Source organism: Schistocerca americana, chromosome 11 (assembly GCF_021461395.2).
Source record: "Schistocerca americana isolate TAMUIC-IGC-003095 chromosome 11, iqSchAmer2.1, whole genome shotgun sequence".
Lineage (NCBI taxonomy): Eukaryota > Metazoa > Arthropoda > Insecta > Orthoptera > Acrididae > Schistocerca > Schistocerca americana.
Window position 1 is genome coordinate 137,684,141 of NC_060129.1, and position 7,076 is coordinate 137,691,216.

Below are 7,076 nucleotides of genomic sequence, written 5' to 3' on the forward strand. Positions count from 1 at the left end.
GCGTCGCAGACATCGTCACCTTGTTTACCGTTTTAGTTAGTTTGACGGGGGAGGGAACCAAACAGCCAGGTCATCGCATTAGGGAAGGACGGGGAAGGAAGTCGGCAGTGCCCTTTCAAAGAAACCATCTCGCCATTGACCTGAAGCGATTCAGGGAAATACGGAAAACCTAAATGAGGATGGCCACATGCGGGTTTTAACCGTGGTCCTCCAGAATGCGAGTCCAGTGTGCTAACCGTTGCATCACCTCGTTCGGTCTACCGTTTTAAGCACATTCATTTTATCGAGGAATGAGTGCGGAGCTCTTGAGATTGCGGGCAGCACGTCATGTGTAACGGTGCCGGATGACAAAACATCGCTCCAACAACACTGCTTACGTTTGCTTTTTTTCACATACGTCACTGAATGACTTCTAGAAGAGACGTCCGACTATGTTACTCCACGCCACTCGAACGCCAGCACGGGTTCCACAATATCGTAAAAGCAGCGTCGGATTCACAAGGACATGGTACTGACTTTGAACGCATTTAATCGCGATGGCAGACGGTAGAAATGTAGAAGGTTGGGTTTATTTTTCCGTTAATTCTCCGTCTCCTGCGGCCCACAGAGCTTTGTCGCTGCTTCAGCGACTGATTGTTGCTGCTGGCACTCCACAATATCGGCAGTTCATAACATTCTCGCGAATGATGGCGGTTTTATGGAGAAAATGAAAACGGGAAAAAATTATAACAAATGCACAATCACCAGTCAAACTTTACGTTTATCCAAGTTGTAAGCGAGTAAACTTTTAAACTGTAAATTACCTGGGTGGGGCATGGCTAACTGTATGTAGTCTATATAAACCATAATTTAGAGTTAGGTCTTCTACACACAAACTCGAAAAGGTATCGTTCCGTCCAATCAAAATTACTCGTCGTATTCTTCAATGAAAAATGCTACTGACTTCTACTAATGACTTGTGGTGTCATACTTGCATAAAACTTCCACCTTTCGACAGCAAACGATTGTGTACTACTTTACACACTCTGCCCGCACATAAAAGCACTTCAATATTTCGCAGTAGTAATGGGCGAACTATAAAGATTTATCGCTTCTTAATTATCATGTCGGCATTCTCATACGTAATGTGAGCTTCGAGCACCGGTTTGTTAGCATGCGGTGGTAACGTTTTATTGCTGTGAAATAGCGGTTAAAACTCGGTTGCAGACGTGGAAAGCGAATCGCAAAAGTCGTCGTTCGTTCCAACAGAAACTACCTACCGTATTCATCACTAGAAAATGATATTAACTGATATAAGCCACAATAATCTACATAATCGTTCTCTTTCCAAATCTAATTGGTTTGTAGGCTCATCATCGTAGAATGAGGAAAGACAGGAACTAACGAATAAGTACCCGACAAAAATTGAATGTAAAATTGTTAATAATCATTCTGGTCGTAACAAGGTATTATAAAGATGGTTTAAATTGATTATATTGATACCTACAAAATATACTGGTGTTCGAATGTGATGATATGCTCGATAAGGCGAAATAAATGATTAGATACAGCGAGACACGTGGCGCGTGCTCCAGGGAGACAGGGGTGCCATGTGACGTCACACGTCCGTCTGGGCTGCCGCTACGTCTGTAACGGACATCAGCCGCTGTGGCCGCCATTAAGACTTGACGGACGTCTCAGCTGCCACTGCGGCTCTATGGTGGCAGACATCTGTAGCCGAGTCTTAGTATTTTGTGCTCGTTGTTCTTTGTTGCCGCCAAAATTGCAGCATTCATTCACACTATGCAGTACGTAATTCGGTTTGCCCTTTTACTAAATGTTCAGTTTATAAAGTTAAATATGAATTAAATGCAGAGGTAATTGTAAAATCATTCCTGTGTCACAAAAGGAATTGCTGTGGCTGGAGGAATTATTTCCTGGATGATTGCATGATAGACGCAAGACTGCTGTCTCGTGTGAGCATTTTGCTCATTCCTTACCTAAGAAAAATACGAGAGTGGTAGTAGAAATAGTCAACTTCGTCATGAATTACTGGCTCGGTTATGTGTAGTTCATAAGAAATAGTGTAATTTAGTTGCGTGTGACATGAAACTTGGCAAGGACGATAACTTTAGTGAGTTTGTCCGTGGAGGGCCCAACTTAAAACCTGGGTTTGTGTAATTGCTGTTAACTCAATCGCTTCACAAAGCTCATCGTTCAAAATTGTCACCGCATTAAACTAACAGAAACGTACTGTTTGGTTCCTAGTGGCCCCGTCCGTTACTTCTTTGTTTTCATTGCTTTAACAGAATCCCAGTTACTCCGGAGTAACTATGGACGTAACTGCCTTCATCCCGTGGCGCTAGCAGTAACAATCGACCGCTGATGCAGCGACAGAGCTCTGTGGTCTGCGGGAGACGGAGAATTAACGGAAAGATAAACTCGGCTTCTACATTACTATGATCTGCATTTGCGATTAATGTCTGAATGTGCTTACAATCAGTACAGTGTTACTATGCGAATCTGGAACTGGTTTCGTGATTTTGTGCATCGCGTGCTGGCTTTCCAGAGACGTGGCGGAACATAAGGGGGACAACCTGGCTGGGTGTCATTCAGTGACATACGTGTAACGAACGTATGAAGTGAATAACTTATACAGTGCTGTAGGAGCTAGTTTTGCCATCCAGCACCGATATACAGGGCGTGGAGAAACCATTTGACCAAGATTGCAGGGCGGAAGGACAGCATGTAGCATAGGAATTTGTGTATGGCAAGTAAAAGTCGTAAATCTATATTTTCAGTGGTGCAGGAACGTAATTGAAATCTGACATACGGAGGTCCTTGTTCAAAATGATAGGTAATTTACAGAAAATGTATACGTAAACAGAACGTTCGGACTAACCAGTCGTCACGATGGGAACAAGATAAATTTAAAACATCACTAACACGTCTAGTACTTCTTCAGGAATGAGGACAACCACATGTCCATGTTTCTTGTTTGAATATATCTCAAAAAGGTCAAAATTAGTGAAAAATGAGACACCACTTACTTAACATGAGTATGTATAGAAAATGTTCAGACTGACCACCGTTTTCATGCTGGCATAGTGGTTCAAAGATTTAATTGCGACCTGTATTTTCTATACTCAGATTCCTTCATTTGATACTGTCTTCGTCAGACTGGTTTTCCGCGCCCTGTGTATGCCAGACGATGCATTACACTCTGTTGTTCGAATTCTCACAAGTCCAGTACACTTAATCTTTGGTAGAAAGTGCTAAGAACGGCAAAATGGCGGGAATACGTTGGTAGCGACTAGTAACTTTAAAATTCAGTAGACAGTAACTACGTAAAAGGAAATGTGACACTTATAAGGAAGCACTACTGAATTAGACGTGAAATACGTTTCTTGATTACAAAAAGTCCTCTATGGTGGACGCAGAAATGACGGACAAGAGTGTCTGTCACGCTATTGTAGGGCAACGTATGAGGCCCCACAGAACAGATATTAGTGAAAGCAAGCACCGTTGGTCGGTTGCAAAAGCGTTTAACATTAAAGACGAAATAAATTTATACCGTCTATGATGTTGAAGTAATGTTTCGGAGTAGCATGAATACGGTGAAATTGATTACTCTTTCTTAGTTCGATATATATCTACGACATTAGGACGATACTCTATGGAACCAAGTAGACCCTACTCCTTCTCCTGACCAGAGGCAAACACTATTCTACTTATTAACTGTTTTGATTGTACTGAAATGTGGTGAATATTGCTTCTAGCCCTGCATCGAGGTGGGCTAACATAATCGGATACCTGCTGCGAGTTTCCATATTTGTACTGAGCAACCAAGATGAACGGCGCGATACAGACGGCGACCTCGCGGGACACAATATTGGGATGACCAAAATTTCGGAAACCACTCTTCTGTAGTCATGTTTACATGTTAAACCTTAATCGATTCTACTAGCTGGAACGAACGTCTGCAGTACGTTCCAAGATTCGTACGTTTCAGACCCATGGTCTCCGCTGAGCAAACTATCGACAATGAAACGAACTTGGTGGTGTTTTCGTATTGTGAAACGAAGAGGTCAACAAGTAATGTAGAGTACGAATACCTTACGGACGCCACTGAAAATATAGACCGGAATTACGCTCGTTGTCGAAAGAAATGCGAGGCGGGCACTGGTGGAAGGGTTTTGCACCTGAAAAGATTAGGCGTTTAGGGATGGCCAGAAAACTTGTGATAGAGTAATCAATCAGTGTTGCGTGATGGAGCCTATGCCCCTAAGCGAGAGGTTGGCTGTGGTTATAAGGACATTTGCAGCATCGATATTGCAGTGTTTCCGTGATAAGACAGAACTGCTATTGGCAGATCGATTTGCAGTGACGGCCCTATGCGGGATGTATTAACAGTCCTACTATTTTACTGTCAAAGAGACGATTTGAAGACGTCACGCACATCCCTAAAAATGTATATTACCAACAAATCAGAGATCCAAACAGTAGATGTGCTTGTCCCATACTGGGGAATGATTTAGAAAGAGTACATAGATACACAAATCGCACTTACTTGTGGGACAACTCTGCGATGCGACACGACGGACAGCTCATTCAATAAGAGGAAATCAAAATGATAACTTTTGTTTCACGTGATAATAAAAAAAATTGTCAGAGCGTTTTAATATATGACAAGAATATGAAGGACACTAAGGCAGAATTTCGAGGTTGGTCGAAGGTACGGAAAATGGTGCGAGTCCAAAGTGTTACACTGGCCAGCGAGCGGCAAATAACGCATTCAGGCACCGCGAATGAAGCTTTGGTGGCGTTCGATCACGCGACCGGCTCTGCCCAGCAACAGGACAAAAGAATATGGATGACACAAAGTTGTAATTCTAATTTTCTACCGCCTTCTCAGTCAACTGCTGTTTGTCTCGAACGTGATCTTTATTCTCACAGATGCAGTGTGTCAAGGTCCTGGATAGATCTTTTTTTTTTCAGTTGCCAGTTATTAATGGAACATGTATAAGTAGAGAAGCAACTGCTGGACACATTGCCCCAAGAAAGGAAACAGTTTCTCACACGGCGTTTAAATTCCGCATCGGCACAAAACAGATGATACTGTCGACTGTTTTCATTACATCTTCACAATCGAGGCCTGTTGACAAAATACACGCTGATAATACATATATGATTAAGATTTCGCCTTGACTCAAGACGAATCTTTCTAGCCGTTAAAAGTCTTCATAACCTTGGAGCCTAAATACGTTACACCTCTTACCACGCATTGTGTGTCATCCAGGTGAGCATAGTAGAATCACATGCGTTACCTGGCACGGATAAAAATGTTTTGACGGTATTTTTTGACGATTTCCATCCGTTTTCTTGTAGATTTTCTCACAAAAGCTCCTCCCCCTCCTCCTCAGAAGTTTGGGATACCATCAGCTGGAGGCAGCTGTGACAGAAGGCCAGCCATGAAATGTGCGGACTGCGAAATAGCAGTGTCCGGATGCATTAAAACAGTGCAACTGGCCAGCGACTAGGAGTGCGATTATGACATGTGGGAATGGTTAAGCATCTCGTAAATGGCAGGCGACGCGACGTTCTTCTCTGGGCATATTCGAAAAACTTTTCCCGCTTTCCTTTAGGCCAGGAAACCGCCGTCACTCGCGAGGGAGTGGACCTGCCGACCTTTCGGAGCGCCAGCAGCGACAGTCAGCAGCTGAGGCATTGGCAAAGCTCTGTCGGCCGCAGGGACGGAGAACTGGCGGAGAAATGTATTCGGCTTAACAGTGTATAGAAGAGTGGCAGGGGTAGAATACAGGGAGCGAAAGGCTATTTACAATTTGTACAGAAACCAGATGGCAGTTATAACAGTCGAGGGGCATGAAAGGGAAGCAGTGGTTGGGAAGGGAGTGGGAAAGGGTTGTAGCCTCTCCCCCACGATATTCAATCTGTATATTGAGCAAGCAGTGAAGGAAACAAAAGAAAAATACAGATTCCTAGTAGTATGGACTTTTCGGACACGTCGAGGAGCGGACACCAAACTTCGTACGAGAACCTTGAAATGATAAATTTCTTCTCTATTGTCATCAAGGCGACTTTCATACTGAGCTGATACGTGGCTGGAATGTTTAAGAAATCACAGTACTACTTCGCAGAGGAAGAAGCAAACTACAACGAAAACTCTTTGGCAACAAAGGCTGTGCGATTCGATTGTCGATGCAGAAAACAAAGCGAGGGAAATTTGTGCGTTTGGAACTTGTAATCCCTGTTTTCCTGGCGATCGTTTAGATGTAAGCCATTTATACGTTTTGATAGTAAAAGGAGTAGCAGTACACCATTTAGATGTTAAAACTTAATAACAGGACAAATCTTTTGCAATACTAAACGCATCGTCTTAGTAAGAAGACTGTAAGGCCGAGCTCTGTGGAAGGCAGGGGCTGCACGTGTGGCGCTGCACAGTCGGCCGAGATAAACAGGGCGAGTGTGTCCCTGTTGTGACGTCACGATTGTGTACCACGCAACGAGGCCTGCCGCGATGGGTACAGAATGTGCGTACACTTTCCAAAGTAGGTGTCTACATCTGCATGTTGTGCGTTTCCCGGGCTGGGTGGACGGCAGTGAATTACCAGCGCTGCTTACTATGCAAGTGCTTGCAGTCCGGCACAAACACACGTGAAACAAAAGTCGTTACAGTCTGCCCAGTGACGGAGCACTGAGTAATGGTTGGACACCCTTCTTTCAAAAGGGAGAATTTTAACCCAACTGGCTCCACAAGCTACGCACCAAACCTGCTTCAGAATCCTTGCACGGATTGAAAGCAGGGATGCGTGTCGGTCGACAGGTCTAAAACGCTACGAATGGTGAAGATTTTCAGACAGACAGGATGTTAATCTCTAACTCGGTATATTAAAGTCTTCCATCAGTGACGTATTCGGTACATCACGCTTCATATCTCGATACTGTGTCGCTACCTGTACTGGATTCTGCAGGGATCATAGCCTCGTATTCTGTGTAAATTCGGACATCACGGATGTTAGTTCTCAGAGCATAATAACACACCTCACACGTACTCCCGATGAAACGGCCAGAAAACT